This window comes from Podarcis gaigeae (genome assembly GCF_964106915.1).
Source record: "Podarcis gaigeae genome assembly, chromosome: 3".
Taxonomy (NCBI): Eukaryota; Metazoa; Chordata; class Lepidosauria; order Squamata; family Lacertidae; genus Podarcis; species Podarcis gaigeae.
In genome coordinates, this window is record NC_139680.1 from 14,496,226 (window position 1) to 14,511,995 (window position 15,770).

Below are 15,770 nucleotides of genomic sequence, written 5' to 3' on the forward strand. Positions count from 1 at the left end.
AAGATCTCATGTCATTCCAGGGCATTTGGTGGTGGAAGTCAGGAATGACTGCAACAGAAAAATGATGGAGAATATTTGCAGCAGGGCAAAAAAGTTGAATGTTGGGAAATTGTTATACTTTCAAAAGTAAGTGACTCCTTTAGTCTATGTTACCTAAGTTTGTAAGTGCCGATGATTGAAATCTCTTACTAACAGAAGCTGGTTGAATAAAAAGCAGTTTACCTTTTGGTTAAAAAACATATTTCTGTTAGTATGGGCCTAGTGGGGAGTAGAGAACCTTATACATTAGGCTCATATTTCAATGATGTTTTGTAATTATTATTATTACTTGCTTAGTGTTACCTGATGCTGGAGGCTGAACCACTAGTTACTAGGTGGTGAAACTATGTGTCATTTCCCCCGTTTTTGAGCGAGTTACAGGACTTCATGGCTTAATGTAATAACTTTTTGTTTTTCAAAACAGCAAAAGCGACCGTGGTTTGGGGGAGAAAGAGTTACAAGAATCCCTTTCTGACTGGTAATCAGGATAAAACTTAATGGCCTCCAGTTGCTTTGGCTCGAGAGCCAGCGGATGTGGGCACACTTGGAGCAAACAAGACAGCAACACGATGACGATTCTTGACATTGGAATGTAGATGTTGGCACTGACCACCTAGTCCTTGGTTTGGTTTTTGGCTGGCCTCTGGTAACATCCTTGATTAGCCTGTGATGCTGGCTTGTGCTGAATTGCAAACTAGACTGTAGGAGCAGCCTGAGGTCAACCCACTGCTGGGGCTCTATGGTCTTAGATTTGCACAGAATTCAGAGGATGAAAACAAGCATCAGTAGTGTAGGTTTTGTGACATGCCTGCCTTATGGTGGAGACAGGGCCCGTATATTGCTTATTGCCTTCTCCCTCTCTGCCCACCCTTTTACAGGCTAAATACTGCTTTCAAGGATATGAAGCAAAGGTGAGGCTGTTCCAGAAGGCATGCAAATGTCGTCTTGGTAGTCAGGATAACCCCAAGACTCAATGGGAGTTGCTGCAAGGATGAGCTCACATATGTTTATACCCAAGATGGATTTAGGAGAGTTGCAACTGGCTTGGTCGCACTGGGTGTGGAGCGTCAGGGGCACCACAGGGGATGCCCAAGGTCTGTCACTGTTTTTATATGCATTTGCTTTGGTATATGCTAATTGGCTTGCTTTGGTGCTGTGCTTATCTGTGGGCCCTGGGGCGCTGGGCTAATGGCCCAGAGAGGGGACCTCTCTGTAAACCTTGGGTAGTTGCCACATTGGTCAGAGGGATTGATGGGAGGTTCTGTCCAAACTGGCATATGCTGTATTTGTATGTCACACTTAACGTATTGTTGTTGTTGTTTAGTCATTTAGTCGTGTCCGACTCTTCGTGACCCCATAGACCAAAGCACGCCAGGCACTTCTGTCTTCCACTGCCTCCCGCAGTTTGGTCAAACCCATGTTAGTAGCTTTGAGAACACTGTCCAACCATCTCATCCTCTGTTGTTCCCTTCTCCTTGTGCCCTCAATCTTTCCCAACATCAGGGTCTTTTCCAGGGAGTCTTCTCTTCTCATGAGGTGGCCAAAGTGTTGGAGCCTCAGCTTCAGGATCTGTCCTCCCAGTGAGAACTCAGGGCGGATTTCCTTCAGAATGGAGAGGTTTGATCTTCTTACAGTCCATGGGACTCTCAAGAGTCTCCTCCAGCACCATAATTCAAAAGCATCAATTCTTCGGCGATCAGCTTTCTTTATGGTCCAACTTAACATATTAGCACTTTGCAAACAAGTCATGACAACCTCTCACTGCTGCGGTGTTCACCCTGCATCTGTAACAGCAGTGGGTCTTTGCAGGCTGTGTTGTAAGTTTCCACCTTTCTTTAATAAAGCACCAGAACTGGCCAAACTGGAGTTTTTGGGCATCCCCACTTTGGTATCCCTGCACCAAACTGCTTCCACAGGCCCATAATAGTGTAAGGCCTTCTTCTGAGAGCCGGTGTGGTGTAGTGGTTAAGATTGGTAGTCTCGTAATCCTGGGGAACCAGGTTCGCGTCTCCGCTCCTCCACATGCAGCTGCTGGGTGACCTTGGGCCAGTCACACTTCCTTGAAGTCTCTCAGCCCCACTCACCTCACAGAGTGTTTGTTGTGGGGGAGGAAGGGAAAGGAGAATGTTAGCCGCTTTGAGACTCCTTAAAAGGGAGTGAAAGGCGGGATATCAAATCCAAACTCTTCTTCTTCTTCTTCCCACTCTTGGCAAAGTGCTCATTGGCTACAGATGGGGAGGGCGTATGTGCACAGTTTCTCCCCTGTCCTCATTGCAAGAAGAGGGATCAGTTCACACAGGGGTGAGCATCTCCATTGTAAGAGGGCCCTCATTTTGGCTCAGATCTAACTGAGTGCCACGGAGACACTGTGATGGAAATGAAATCAGCAACCATGTGTCAAAAATCGACACGGGGGGAGGAGACCATGTGTGCCCCTGTGATGTCCTTGGCAAAGGAATTTTTTAATTTAAAAAAATGTAATAAGCTAACTGCTTTGCTCCTTTCCCCTAGCCAGTCCCCTAGCCAGGGATACAGGTGGCACTGTGATCTAAACCACAAAGCTTCTTTGGTTTGCCAATCAGAAGGTTGGCAGTTTGAATCCCCTGGTTTCCGTCATGGCCAGAAGCAGTTGAGTTATGCTGGCCACATGACCCAGAAAGCTGTCTGTGGATAAACACCGATTCCCTCAGTCTGAGAAGTGAGATGAGCGCTGCAACCTCATAGTCACCTCTGACTGGACTTAACCGTCCAGGGGCCCTTTACCTTTACCTTTTTACCCATGTGCTACAAGGCAAGACTCCATGATCACTGCAGATGGTGACAGCAGTCACGAAATTAAAAGATCCCGAAGCTTAGGCTCCAATACTTTGGCCACCTCATGAGAAGAGAAGACTCCCTGGGAAAGACCCTGATGTTGGGAAAGATTGAGGGCACAAGAAGAAGGGGACAACAGAGGATGAGTTGGTTGGACAGTGTTCTTGAATCTACTAACATGAGTTTGACCAAACTGCGGGAGGCTGTGGAAGACAGGTGTGCCTGGTATGCTCTGGTCCATGGGGTCATGAAGAGTCGGACATAACTAAACAACATCAACACAAGGCAACAATGTTAAACACACACTCAGAGACACAGCTTGAGTCTCTGTTTCCCCCTTTTCAGTGGCAAAGAGGCACCTTGAATGCTGCTGCTGCTGCTATGGTCATGATGGAAGTGATTGCTGAGCTGATGAAGAGGCGGGAAAGCACACCAGTCTCTGCCTTTCAAAAAAAGAAAGTGTTTTAAAAAAGATGGAAGCTCGGACCTGGGAGAAGAATCAGTGGAAGAGGACTGGAAGAAGTTTAAAGACTATCTGCAGAAATAATGTAAAGTTTATGAATGTTAAAATAATGTTGGATTTGGAAATAATAAGGCATTAGTGACATAGCTTAAAAAGTATGCAAAATGTAATAGAAAAGGATGAAAGATTAAAGAGATATTATGTCGAAAGTAAATAATATTATAAAGGTGATTAAATACGAGGAGAAAAGATTGGTGACATAATAGAATGAACTTAATAATTAGAAATGAGATCTGAAAGAGGGTAAGGATTTGCTGTATCTGATTGGGTAAAGAGGAACACAAAAAAGGGAGGCGTGAGGAAGCCAAGAAAGGAAGTTAATTAAGTATGATCGAAAAAGTTGGAGTTTTTATGTTTTTGTACTTGGTTGGGTGGAATTTTTCTTTACTGTATTTTATATTTTTGTGTTTTGATCTGTTCTATGTGTTACTTTTGATTATGCTTTATTTCTTTTTACATTAAAAAAGATGGAAGCTTTATTATTCCTCTCTGACAGGTTAATTTTTCCTTTTAACTTCCTCTTAGAGGATGCATAAGCAACATCTTCTTGGGAGAGGAAAAGGGAGCCTGAAAGAAGAACTGGTAAACATTATATTTCTACAAGGAGAGACGTTTTCAAACAAGGAAACTGTGGGAGTCTGAGGGCGTGTTAATAACCTGAGGTTTGCACTCAGGAAGTGTACTTGCAACTTCAACATCCTAAACAAGTATCCCAAACAAGTAATATGTAGAAAGAGCTAACACACACCACAGACCACCTAATTGGAGAAACCTCTGAGCCAGAGTTGGGGCCCACAACAAAGGCCATCTGCTCCCCATATAGGTTGCACAGAGCAAGCTGGCTCATATAAAGTCCTGGTTATTTGTCCTGTTAAGCATATGGGTCTATGCCTATTCAACTGCTATTGTTGCAGTCTGGAGATACTAGGTTAGCAAAATTCTCTATTTCCCTGTTCAGTAATGCCACACCTGGTGAATGTCCCGCTGAAATGGAAAGGGCAATTCCCAAACTCCCGTTTGCTTCCCATGCACCAAATATAGTCCCCATGGTTGCAAAGATTAGATCTTCCTTTCGTTATGAAAGTTTCTGCACTAATTTTCACGGACCATGTCAATCCTGCCCTCAAGAGTTATCTATGAAAAGAGACGTGCGAGTCACCTTCAGCTGCTCGCCACAGGGTGACCACTTTGTGCATCGGGCAAAATGGGCTGATTAATAGGATACAACAAAGCTGTTTGTCTAAAATACACTACCGAACTGGTTGCTGTTTTATTTAAACAAAGTCAGAGTGAGCATAGCACCTGTTCAACCTAAGAACTGGCACATGTGACCTCCCTCTTTATAATGGGAGTTTTCTTTCCTTTTTCCTAGTGCAAATGGATCATCTCACCTGAACCTACCCTTTTGCGTGCGGTTACTCTCTTCTCACTGAGGAGGTTTACAGTGGCACACAGTCGGCTTCATTCATGGCAAATGGCCCATAAGAAGGGATCTTTTACAGGTAGATGACTGGCTAAGGTAAAAGGTAAAGGCGAAGGACAGTTAAGTCCAGTCAAAGGCAACTATGGAGTGTGGTGCTCATCTCACTTTAGACTGAGGGAGCCAGCGTTTGTCCACAGACAGCTTTCTGGGTCATGTGACCAGCATGACTAAAACGCTTCTGGCGTAATGGAACACTGTGATGGAAGCCAGAGCACACAGAAACACTGTTTACCTTCCCGCCGCAGAGGTACCTATTTATCTACTTGCACTTCATGCTTTCAAACTGCTAGGTTGGCAGGAGCTGGGACAGAGCAATGGGAGCTGACCCCGTTGCGAGGATTCGAACCGCTGACCTTCCAATCGGCAAGCCCAAGAGGCTCAGTGGTTTAGACCACAGTGCCACCCGCGTTCCATAGCCATAGAGTAAGCATGAGCAATAACGGTCCCTATATGGTAGGTATTCCTTGACACCACTTCAAACAGGCTACCCTCAAGCCTTCTAGACATTTAAGGGTGCCTGCATTCCTTATTTATTTAAATAGTTATAGGCCACACTTTTCATAAAAACACATAAAGGTTGCATACAACATACAAAATTGCAACAATATCAGTCAAAAACTGGTTGGGAAAAAGAAAAAGTTGAGGGATCTTTTTCTACTTGAGGATGCCCAAAATATTTTTCCTTGGCTTAGGAGGGGACATTAGTTTCTTACAAGGTTCCACATATTATATCATATATCAATGGTGGGGATTTATGGGGTGTATGGGGAGGGGTAGCACCTCTTGTGGGGAACACATTGTGCTTATTCTGGGTTTGTTTGTCCATCTTTGGTCCCCATCCTGCACTCAGCTCTTACCTGTGGCTCCTAGAAGCTGTCAGCATGTGACAGCAGTCACAACCATGGGAAACGACTTCAACTCACCGGCTAAACCAGATATGGGTAGCTGAAGGTCTCAAACCTTTGCTGAGTTAGGGACTTCCACTGCAGGTGAAGACAGGCTCTGGCAGATTGAGCGGACGAGACTAATGGTGTGTCCAACACTCGGTAAGGTGGTTTCTGCATGTGCTGTAGAGGGGAGAATACTTCCCTGATGCCTTGCAGGACATCTTTTGGAGAAGAAAGAGCTAAGGACTAAACTCTGCAAACAAATCCAGAGTAGGGTCCCTAAGACAGTCGGACAGCACCTTGTATGCCTCCTTCTGGCAACTCTTGCAGCCAAGCTGGTGCCAAATGTCATCCTCTGCTTTCCTTTGGACCACATCATCAAGGGTGAGAGTTGGGTCTTGTCATCTGCGCTGCCCAGGACCTCCATACACACTGCCCAGCCTTGCACCCTGGTGAGGTCCCTTTGGTGCTGCGTATGCAGCAAAAACAATGCGGGAAGCAGCCATTATGAGTTACAGGTCTCTGTCATCACAGCAGTCACTGTGATCAGTCCTGTATACTTGAAGGAGTGTCTCTACCCCCATCATCCAGCCCGGACCCTGAGGTCCAGCGCTGAGGGCCTTCTGGCGGTTCCCTCACTGCAAGAAGCGAGGTTACAGGGAACCCGGCAGAGGGCCTTCTCGGTAGTGGTGCCTGCCCTGTGGAACGCCCTCCCAGCAGATGTCAAGGCAATAAACAACTATTTTACTTTTAAAAGACAACTGAAGGTGGCCCTGTTTAGAGAAGTTTTTAATGTCTGGTGCTGTATTGTTTTTAATATTCAATTGGAAGCCGCCCAGAGTGGCTGGGGAAACCTAGCCAGATGGGTGGGGTATAAATAAATTATTATTATTATTATTATTATTATTATTATTATTATTATCCCACTCATGTATTATATGAACTTTAGTTGCAAAGATGGCAAATCTAAGGCAAGCGAGCTTCCCAATTGTTTCATGAACACATTTCACTTGTATCAGTGCTGTCACAGTGATATTTCAGAAGCGCAGAGACAGCTTCTTGACAAATGCCAAGCATTCTGTAATGCTAAAGAGTATCAAGCCTGTGGTTGTTATGCCTGCTCTATGCTCATTGTTCCTGCTTCCTTTCAGATGTAATTATTCTGACACTTATGACCTCTCTGTCTGCTCCACCCAGGGCAGATTTTACAGTGTCTGCTGCAGAAATATGGATGTGTCCAAAGCACTGCTTCATTCAGATTCCTCTCCTGCTTTTTTGGTGGTGGTGGGGGGGTTGTTTTATTTGTTATTATGGATGAAGGATAGTACAGAAATGTAATTTTATATATATATATATATATTTATATATATATATTTTATATATATTTATATATATTTATATATACTTTGTCCACATCATGTATAATTTTACATACCTCTATCCTGTCCTCCCACTACTCATCTTTTCCCAAAACCTTCAATAGGACTTATTTATTCCCCGGTAAAAGTGTATAGGATTAAAGTCTAAATCTAGACTCTGCTAAAGAATCACTTCCATTGCAGAACTGTCTGCATCACAAACTTGGATAGAAGGCAAATGAGGAATCACAAGGAACCCAAGAGCTGTTTTTTCTTCACCGGGAACCTGATTTTTAACCAAAGCAGTATGAGACACTGGATACACAAGCTTGAATTTGTTGGCCTAACTATGCCCAAGAGGCTTGCTGTCTGGTTAGTAGGATCAACAAAAGAAACAATAAAGCATTTTTTATTAGCCTTGAAGTCAGACCACTGGGAATTTTTCTTTCCAGGGAAAGGCCCACCCTACATATATTTCAAAAAAATATGTTTCCTCCTGCCCAAGCCATATAAACAACAAAAAGAAAGAAAGAAAGAGAGAGAGAGAGAGAGAGAATCAGCAATACTGTGAGGTACCCTCACCCGTTTAAGAATGTTGCATAAACTTGAATCATACTTTAACCACTGTGAACAGGAATTTTTGAAAGGTTGAATTTTACTTGGCACTGCTCCATTCACATGCTTAATCAAGGAAAGGGGTTCTGGAGGGTTCAGGAATACAGCAGCAAATCTCACCCATCCCCAATGCATAGGTGCTCATTTCTATGTCTGCATCATGCATACAAACTTTTTACATATAGGCTTGGGCATGTGGTTGGGGACCATGGCTTATACATACCTCTGCACAAGTGAAAAGTACTATATTGTCTCTGAGCATGGAGGTCACATTTTTATTACTGTGTCAAGGAAGCTTCAGCTGGCGCAGAATTCAGTGGCCAGGTTGCTCAGACCAAGATGGTTTGAGCATATTACACTGATTCTGGTCCGACTGCGCTGGCTGCCAATTTGTTTCCGGGGCCAATTCAAAATGCTGGTTTTGATCTATAAAGCCTTAAATGGCTCAGGAGCACAATACCTTAAGGACCGCCTCTTTCCATATGAACCCCCCTGGACCCTGAGATCATCTTCTTAAGCCCTTCTTCATGTGCCTCCTCCTTGAGAGATTCAGAGGGTAGAAACATGAGAACGGGCCTTCTCTGTAGTGGCTTCCCATCTGAGGAATGCTCTACTCAGGTAAGTTCGCCTGGCACCTTCATTATACATCTTTAGGCGCCAGGCAAAAACGTTCCTTTTTAACCAGGCCTTTGGTTGATCTGTTTGACATCCTGTACAGTGGTACCTCTGGTTAAGTACTTAATTCGCTCTGGAGATCTATTCTTAACCTGAGACTGTTCTCATCCTGAAGCACCACTTTAGCTATAGGGGCCTCCTGTTGCTGCACGCTGCCAGAGCACGATTTCTGTTCTCATCCTGAAGCAAAGTTCTTAACCCGAGGTACTATTTCTGGGTTAGCGGAGTCTGTAACCTGAAGCGTATGTAACCCGAGGTACCACTGTACCCTTTCAAAATGTGGCTCTTTTCGGGGGGAGGGGTTGTCATTGGGTTGTTGTTTTTATTCTGATTATATATGTTGTAATATTTTCTGTGACCCGCCCTGAGACCTCCAGGTGTAGGGCGGTATATAAACTCAATAATAATAATAATAATTTATGATAGATCCAAGGGATTCTCATGTGCAGCAGGGACTGTGTGGTTATCATGCCAACCAGGCACATCTGAGAAGCCTGAGAGCATGATCCGAGTGCCCACTTGTGATCCCCAGCAGCTTGTATTTAGTGACAGATAACGATCCGACAAGGCTACACGTTTAGCTTCTAATAAAGCGCTGAGATTTCACAGCGAACAGCAGGTTTTGCTAGGAAGCCCTCCCTCTCCTCGTTGCTCCCTCTGCGCAGTCTCCCTGCATCCAAACACTTTGAATGTCAGGCTAAGTTCAATCAAATTTCCCCCCATTCCTTGACAATCTAGAGGAAACATATTAGCGAGTCCACCCTCAGCTGCATTATTTACTCAAGCCTGGCCTTGACAACAAGCAATCTCGATAAGGTGGCTGGATTCCTATAGAGAAAAATGAAACAATAAACACAGAAATATGAGGAAGAAATTACACCCATTAAATACATGGGGACTGATGAATGATATGATGGCTGCCTATTCAACTTGGAAATTTTACACATGATTGAAGCTTTATTTAGTCTAATGAAATGTGCTTCCTGAATATTGCATCTGAGTGACTGCATGACCCAGAGGACAAAGGAAAGTATTATGTGATTAGACTGAGATCATTCTCATTTTAAAGTCATTGTGATATGATTTTAAGGTTTTTAATTAGCAGCCCATGCTTTCATGTCCATTGCTTCTTTTATTGCCAGGATTCCAATTCTGGCCCTTCTGCATATTCTTTTGAACAGAAAAGGCAGCAAAAATGCTAATTCTAATTCCTTATTCATAAAAAATAAAAAGGAGAGGAAATCTTGCTTGCACTGATGAGAACTCACAACTTTTGTGTACTGCTTGATTGTAACAAACCCCCTAAGTGGTGAAATTCGATGACTTAGGGAGGGAGAAACAAGATTCTGTTCACATTTAAAGCTGCTACCTAATTTGCAGCTTTCTAAATATAATGTGCAATCTGAAACACAACCATCCTTTGAAATTCACACTTTCCCCAAATTTTGCAATGCAGCCAAGTAGATGTGTAGTAGAATTCATATATTCAACTCCTTGTGAATTTTCACAAGGCTATCAAAGTGATGTGGAGATGTGCATAAATGAGCTTAAGACTGAGGTGGGGGGGAACTGAGAAATGAAGAAAAACCCAAAGCGACAGAGTCAACTGTCCCTAAGCAGAATCTGCCATCTTCTAATTTATGAGCTCAGGACATTTTCCCCCCCTACAACCTAAAGAGCTAAAAACTTGATGTGTGGGTTTAAGCCCACATTGGGCAAAAGATCCCTTTCTGCTCCCTTCCATCGCTATGATTCTGGGATATGGTTATACACAGACATAGACACACAGAGAGAGAGATTGAGAGAGAGAGAGAGAGAGAGAGAGAGAGAGAGAGAGAGAGAGAGCTTAGAATTGACACTATAATTCTGTGCATAGGCAGAATAGTTTCCAACAGCTCAGTCCATTGTGTTTGTGGCCAAGATGGACCCAGAACCTGTGTGCTGTTTGGCAAGTCTCTGGTGAGGGCTTCTAACCAGGAAAGGTCTAGGTAAGATTCACATTGGACACAGACTGAGCACACGACAAGGCCAGTTGTGAAACCACAAGCCTGCGCCTTCTTGACTCGCTCCTTTCATTATTTATCCTGGGCTGGAGCCAAGCCTCTCACAGCAAGAGCATTCCACTAAGAGATGTGGGGAGGTGAATTTCCCCCCTCGCCGATTCCTCCTTTCACTGTGTCCCTGAAAATCTGCTTTGGATGCTTGGCGGACCCTCTAGAATAGCTTGGGAAGTGGACCAGAGGATGCAGTGAAGGGGGTGGAAATTAATAAAAAAATGCCTTGTGTCCTCATCACCCTACATACATTAGTGGAGTCCTCCACTAGACTGGAGGCCCTTGTAATAATAATAATAATAATAATAATAATAATTTATTATTTGTACCCCGCCCATCTGGTTGGGTTTCCCCAGCCACTCTGGGCGGCTTCCAACAAAGATAAAAGATACACTGAAATGTCACATATTAAAAACTTCCCTGAACAGGGCTGCCTTCAGATGTCTTCTGAATGTCAGGTAGATGTTTATCGCTTTGACATCTGATGGGAGGGCATTCCACAGGGCGGGTGCCACTACCGAGAAGGTTACAGGGCGGGTGCCACTACCGAGAAGTTACAGGGAACCACCTCTGCCTGGTTCCCTGTAACGTGGCCTCTCGCAGTGAGGGAACCGCCAGAAGGCCCTCGGAGCTGGACCTCAGTGTCCGGGCAGAACGACACTGTTGACACTGTTGACAGAAACACTCTTTCCACAAATGGAAGAGTACCTCTGAATCAGACTCAATGTTCACATAATTTTCTTTGCAGAACTTTAGTGCAGAATGGCTCTTACTCTTGTGTAATCCCATCTGACATCAGCAGAAGGTGCTGTGTAGTGCTTATTTGGATCAGCTGCAAATATGTTCAGTAGAGTTGTCCAATTGATGCCAGATGCAGATCCGGATCAGCCTTTTAAATACCATTCATTCTTTGTATCTCACTTGGCCTTCATTAATTTAGTCCTATAGCAGCGAAACTGCTCTGTACGTACCAAGCTCTGTGGTTCTGGCCACAGAGAATAATCAAGAGTTTGGAGAGAGTCATTAAAAATCTTGCATTAATCATGCAAGACTTCTCTCTCTCCCAACACACACACACACACCCTGGCTCAACCCTAACATACTTTATAATGCATTTTTATGTGATCCTGAGGTTTTGGCACTATAAAATGATTTGGTTAATGAGTTTCAGGTGATGCTTTAAAAGTAACAAGAGGGGAAAGGAAGTGCAAAATGGCAGCTTTGTCACTTGGGTCCGTGAAATTCTTCTGCCACCACTTTTGCTGCTGAATTGGGATGCCCACACTTTACAGAGCTTCCCTGAATGAATCAAAGTGAGCAGAGAAGGCCAGCATTTGGGCCTGGCTATAAATATGTGAAGCAACATAGTGATGTCTTTGCCTATTACTTGGTGTAAGGGATGAACATTCATTAGCAGAACAGGCTGATTAGCCATCGACAAAAGCGAAGGGGCAGCCAAACCAAGACAGTATAAATATTATTATCTTTTTAAGGTATGTTTCAAGACTGCGCTGTACAGTTTCCAGCTACCTAAATTCGTCTTGTTGATGCCTCCAGCAATCACACCCAACCCTTGCACAAAACATCCTGCTTCTCTGTATGCACCTGTAAACTTTCGGATCGGTGCCCAGTTGGAAGAGCCAAGCGTCATAAATGTTGGCTGCTCCTTTATTGCTGTTTTTAACTAAAATTCAAGTGGACAAGCAGGAAAGGAATTGGGAACAGCCTGACAGTAAACAGGGATTTGCTTTATGTTGATGCTTTAAATGAAAGATATCAATGACTTCCCTTCTTCTCTTTCCATGGTTCATTTTACATATCATAAATCCCTGCATATTTTACAAAAAAACTATACCATTCAGTATTCCATTACTGCATCCAACAAAACACTGTTGAATTTATCTTAATGCTGTCAGTGTTTTCAACTGTACACAATTATTTCCTATATATTCAATAAACGTTATCCAACCTTCTCTAAACATATGTTCTTCTTGTTCTCTTATTCTATATGTTAACTCTGCAAGCTGCACATATTCTGTCAACTTAAGTTGCCACTCTTCTTTGATTAGGACCTTGCTCGTTTTCCATTTCTGGGCTAACAAAACACAGTATGCAGTATGCATACGTAAATAACCTTTTTTGACACCTGGGAATTTCAGTCTGAATTATCCCCAACAGAAAGGACTCTGGTTTGTTTTGGGAAAGTACTTTTAAACATTTTTTTTTCAATTCATTATGGATCATTTCCCAATACACTCTTTTACCCTTTTACAAGTCCACCCCATATGAAAGAACGTTCTGTCTACCTCTTTGCATCTCCAGCACTTTAAATTGTAAAACAGAAAATTTAATAAAAATTATATAGAGTGGTACCTCGGGTTAAGTACTTAATTCATTCTGGAGGTCCATACTTAACCTGAAACTGTTCTTAACCTGAAGCACCACTTTAGCTAATGGGGCCCCCTGCTGCTTCCACACCGCCGGAGCACAATTTCTGTTCTCATCCTGAAGCAAAGTTCTTAACCTGAAGCACTATTTCTGGGGTAGCGGAGTCTGTAACCTGAAGCGTATGTAACCAGAAGTGTATGTAATCTGAGGTACCACTGTACAAAGAAAGAAAGAAAGAAAGAAAGAAAGAAAGAAAGAAAGAAAGAAATCCCATTATCAACAATGCATTCATGGAGCACTGTTTTAAGGTTTTTCATGAAGGCCCAGGCAAAAATCTGAAAGCATTAAAAATCCTGTCACTTTCTTCACTGAAAAAGTTCAGTAAATTTGCACTCAAACATGCAAAATAACAACCACTTGTTGGCAATGTCATATAATGTCCACATTAACAAATCAAGATGAATGTGCAATAAACAGCGGGAAGCAGGCACGGTGCAAATGCCCTTCAATTTGGCATTCCTGCTGGTGTGTTTGCAGCACACCAACTTGCCCAGCCCTCCTGGTAAGCAACAGCGACTCACCTGCTGGGAAACTAGAGTCCCACGTATTTAGCAAAGGAGCATTAATATGAAATATATTGTTATTTCTCTTTCTGAAATTGAATGCAGGGACCTGCCCACATGCCCACGATCAGCATGTGTCACTGATATGCGCACCATGTTCAGTGCTGAAAGGGGGCGGGATGACTTGTGTGACAGCCAGGAACTGAAACCCCACCCCCCAGAAGGGGGGGGGTCATATGTGGGACAAATCTCACCCCTCCTCAGAAATTCACTTTGCATCCTTTCTGCTATCCTCAATAGTCTCCTGTTCCCAATGCTGCCAAATGGACACATTCCTTGCTCTTCCGGGCTGGTCCATTTCATCTCCCCTCTAATCCATTGTCCGTAGCTCCAGTGTTAATGCTGCTAAATTAAGTTTTTTGCTTGTTCATTTTTGGGGCTTTTTTTTAAAAAAGGGGGGGAATGCTGCCTTAATCCCTTGGTTCAGTCCCATAAACTTTCAAAAATGCCCACCCCGCCCGCTGAAATCCATTTTGGGATCCACCGCCACCTTAATTTCATCCCACCTTAATTTCAAGTTAAAAGTTCTCTATGGATAATTCTCAGTTCAACATTAGCAGTTTCTGACAAGAGAAGCTAAACCTTAAGTAAAGTCCATAGGTGCCTTGTGAACAAGGAACAAATATGCACTTATTGTGCACAGATTCCCATGCCGAGACTTTGGGATAAACATATATAAGTTCTTTTGCTCTGTGCTTCTGACAATACTTAGCATTTATCTACAATGGTGAACAGTTCTTCCCCAACTGGCCTTTTCCTTTACTGTTTTTGTAGCTCTCAAGAGACTGGGAAAGGCTCGCTTCATACAATACACATCTGAGCTTGGGGGGGGGGATCACAGCTGCAATGAAAATTCCAGTCATGCGCTAGTGAGCCCATCATTTTGAATATTGATGGACAATTTATGCCAGCATTAATGCGATAAGATAAGAACTGTCAGCAGAACAGAAAAGATGTTGGCAGATATATTGTTTAAGCTGACCAGGGAAACAAAGGTTCAGGTTTGCTTTTCGCTTAACATGCATAACTTTTATAATAATGACTGTTAGCACAAGGAAAGCTTAAGCATCTTTCTTCTCGCCATGTAGGTGGTAAAGCCTTCAACTGGTGCAATTTGCTTTCATTTATTTTGCTTTGTTTACAAATACAAACCCCTCAACTGTCTTGGGAAAACTGGGACATCCCAATTTTTCACATGAGAGCACGGCGGCCATTTTGGACACTGCAATCACACGCTGGGGGGGGGGAATGCTTTTCCTGTGGGCATGAACTTTTGAAGGTCATGTGACTCATACAGGAGCACGGCCCCAGAAGGCGGCATCCCAGTTTTTCTCCTTGACGTGTTAGAGGATATATGAATACCTTTCTGACAAAGTGAAAAAGAAGAGAAGTCTTACCCATGGGGCATATTAGTTAGCACAGTGGTGGAACTGAAGCCCACGGTGCCGTACTAAGGTTGGCATGAATGTATTGTAGGATTTGGGCTGGATTCAGGGCTGGCTCCAGAGGGAAGCAAAGACTGGCGATTTCCCAGGGCTCCAAAGAAATGTCAACTTCCCTGCCACTGCTATCCTTTCCACTGTGCCCAGGAAATCTAAGACAATTAGATACTGCTTACAAGAATTCTTAGGTTGCATGGCATACCTCTTCTAGGCTAGGCCTCCCCACTGAAAGTGTTGTGCCTGAGGGGGACCCCAAATTCTTGAACCACTGGGATTTCTCAAACTGGTTCATAATGGTTGCCACAATTGCCATTGTTGCCAGTGTCTCCATTTGAGCCTTAAACTGCTCCCATACTAGTAAAGCTGGTTTGAAGCAAAGAAGGATGGAAATAACATATATTTTCCAGAAGCCACAAGAATGAGATCTGGAGTAGAGATTTTAGACTGAGTCCTCAATTCTTCCTCTTAGTGAAATACCAAACCCTTTCATCAGAAACACAGGCAGAATACTGTCGCAAATAATTCAGCCTCTCCTTCTAATACAGGTTCGTGTTGTATATAGCTCCAAAATGTTTGGGTTTGGACACTTGGCCTAGTTCAAGAATGCCCAGTAATTTTACCGAACTAATTCTGATCATGCCAACATCCATATTAGATGTGTGCATTTGGAATCATTTTCATTTTCTGGTTAGCTCAGCTCCTGCATTTTGAATAGTAACTCTTAAGAGCTTCATTTTCACTGAAGGGCAGAGTGAGATGTGCCAATGAATGATCAATGAGCAAGTGAAGGATATGCCACTTAGAAAAGGGGCTCCATTTAAAAATTTGTTAGCTTTTGTATTGTAAAAAGGGAGAGAGATGGAACCTTG

At 43.3% G+C, this 15,770-nt stretch overlaps 1 long non-coding RNA gene across 1 annotated transcript; it reads left to right on the forward strand.

Annotated features, from left to right (window-relative positions):
- The first annotated feature begins 283 nt into the window (after positions 1–283).
- On the forward strand, positions 284–7,527 carry LOC310840795. The gene is made up of 3 exons (XR_014562144.1): positions 284–1,133; positions 4,749–4,902; positions 7,309–7,527. It is a non-coding gene; the product is annotated as an uncharacterized lncRNA (long non-coding RNA).
- Positions 7,528–15,770: the final 8,243 nt, after the last annotated feature.